The sequence below is a fragment of the Cornus florida genome, unplaced genomic scaffold, assembly GCF_030987335.1.
Source record: "Cornus florida cultivar Cherokee Brave unplaced genomic scaffold, ASM3098733v1 CherokeeBrave_3.0.0_Hap2_Chr10, whole genome shotgun sequence".
In the NCBI taxonomy this organism is placed as follows: domain Eukaryota; kingdom Viridiplantae; phylum Streptophyta; class Magnoliopsida; order Cornales; family Cornaceae; genus Cornus; species Cornus florida.
In genome coordinates, this window is record NW_026775580.1 from 15,329,339 (window position 1) to 15,332,381 (window position 3,043).

The following is a 3,043-nucleotide window of genomic DNA, read 5'->3' on the forward strand; positions in this document are numbered from 1 at the left end:
GAAAAAAGCACTCTTCGATCGATCGAACAAAGCTCAGATTGATCACACAGTGATCGTTCCAATAATGCCAAGATGGATCAAGCCTTTTGTCCTTATCCTTAGCAAAATACCTTCTTCGATCGATCCAACATTTCTTCGATCGATCGAACATCTTTGATCATATCCTCACCTACCACTTTTATCCTCTTCCCAAAAATATCTCAGCCTTGTCTTTATTCCAAAAAAGGCGTCGCTAAGGTTCGATCGATCGAACCAACCTTGAGATCGATCGAACTGCCTCGAGTTGCGTGAAAAGTTGATTTCAAGCCAAATTAAATGTGTGCTCGTGGTGCAATAACTGGGAGGTCCTAGTACACGAGGTCTAACCATTGGGTGTGACATTTGAGCTTCCTATATAAGGATTTTGGCTATTTTGAGTAAAGAGGTCGGATAGATTAGTGAGACTAGGCTAGAGTTAGAGAGAGAATACACAAAATTGGGAAAGTTCTTCCTCTCTTCTAGGGTTTCCACTAAGGAGGAAGAAGATCATTTCTAGCATAGAGATAGCCTTTGAGGGTTGGATGACAACATCAATGAGTGGCTAAACATCTTATTGGGGCTAAAGCTAGCCCTAAGTGTAACACCCCTAATTTTAAAAGGATAGTCTCGGCATTTTAATTTATTATTTTATTACATTTTATTTGATTATTTGCCTAAATGTTTAAGTGTTTTTATTTTATTTTATTTTTATTTTATTAATTATTTTATTTTATTTAAATTCTTTGCTTAATTATTTTTTTTGAATTAAATTAATTGTGTAATTGATGTTATGATTATGTGGTAATTTAAATAAGTTGTTGTCATTAATTGTTAAATTAGGATCATTTGTTGGTAAAATTTTAATCTTGTTTAATTAGGGTTTTGTTTTCTTTTAGGTAATCACGTTTTTTATAGCTGACTTAGTATAGAATTAATTGTATCTCTGTTTCATTCTTTTATTATAATTAGCATTAGGGTTTGGGTTTTTTAGAAACCTATATATTATAACAAGTGAGTCTGCCAAGGGTTTTTAGAACCCTATTCACGTACTGAGAGGCAGAGAGAAGCAGAGAGAAGTTTGAGAGGAAAACAGAGCGAGAGAATTGGGGTTTGGCTGAGACTAAGACTGAGTCAAGGAGAGAACAAAGGGTGGTTGTTCATGGGTGAAACCAAGGGCAACAGAGGAGTTCAACAGCAGTCTACGATTTCGTCGGAAAACTCGGAGACGACGTTGAAAGGTTTCAAACCGAAACCTAAAGGCAAGTTTTATATCTATCTCCCTCCCTTTAACCTGAGTAAATAAATGTAAAATTAATTGTATGCATGTTAAAATTTCATTAAAACTGTATGTGTTTAAACGAATTTTTATGTGCTTGATTTTAAGCTTTCGTGTATGAATAACCGTATTATTTGATGTTAATTAATGCATAAAGGAGTTGGATTATTTTTTTGAATAACTCTGGGACATAGTTAAGACCATTAGAAACCTTAACATAGATGAACGGAATCATCGGAAGTTGTCAGAGATGAAGCAGAAGACGCGTAGTAGGCAAAGAGGCAGCTCCTTTAGCAAAAAGATGGCTCTTTGATTTGAAAAAGCAAGCTCTTTGATGGAAAGAGGCGGCTCTTTCCCTGTGTGATGGATTTTGACGATTTTGGCCACAGTGCTTGGATTTTTGAGTTTCTGAGTGAACTAGGAACTTCTAAAAAGGATTAAAATGATTTATGGGGTGTGTATTAATCTCTCAGAATGTGTATTAATGTATAGTGAACCACATAGTATTAATAGCTCGAACAGTATATAATTCTTAAATAAATTTGCAGATTGTTTGGATTTGGATGTCTTAAATTGCTTGTTCATATTTTAGCAATTTTTTTCGTAAATGGTTACACAGTTTAATCATGTATTATGGGTAGTAAGTAAGCATGCTAATTAATATATTTTTATTATGCTTATCATGGATTAATGGATGGTTATACCTGTTATCAGCGTTTTTAATTGTTAAAATCCTGTATCAGTGGCTTAAGATAAGTGTGTTAAGTTACATATTCTTATTATACTTATTATGGACTAGTTGATAACTATTTTATCTGTATTATCAACTACTGGATATATAGATTGTATGCACTGGTATGGGACCGTAGCATATTCGGTATGTATTTGGCTCAAAACGCTAATACCTACCTATTTTGGAATAGGGGATGGATTACCTACATATGTTAAGTCCTACCTATATTTGTGTCAGATCACTAACTAGCTGAATGACACACTTGGTTTTGGATGGATTTTAAATATATTATTATGGTATCACGATATGAGCCTGAGTCTCATAGTCGATGGTTAGGGAGCATATATGCATTGGGATGCATAACTGGCTATGATGGTTTGATGTGTACCCTGCTAGGCCTAGGTACTCATGCCTACTTCAGGTGCGTTTTGCATGATGCCTACTAGTCAGGTTGAGACGGGCCTGTAGTCCAGTAAGAGTCCTGTAGTGTGGATATATATATATATATATATATATATATATATATATATATATATATATTTACGGACTATATAGTTAATGTTGGGTTGTTTAGGATGTACATGCGTATCGGATCTCTACTTGGATTATAGTAGTATATAATTTACACGTGGGCCTGACCCACTCTTATTTTTTTCAGGTATCAGGCGGTTCCAGTCTTAGAGCGTGATCGAGCTGAACAGAGACAGTCATTCATTCTTCCGATTATGTAGGACTGCTTCTTATGTTTCTGTTTTACCTTTGGATTTTATCATAGTAGTTTGCATTTCAGTTTGGGATTTTTATTAGGGGTCCACCAGAGATGAATTCCCGAGATGTTTAGTGATTGGAGGATATTTATGGAGGTTTTAGTTTATTGGATTATTATATCATTTAATTTTAAGGATTTTATTTTAGATATCTCTTCAGCTTTATTTATTTCTTTAATTCATTTTTGTATTCTGTGTTCAATTACATATTAATTGTTTGGTATCCCTCGGATTTGTGCTTGGACTTGA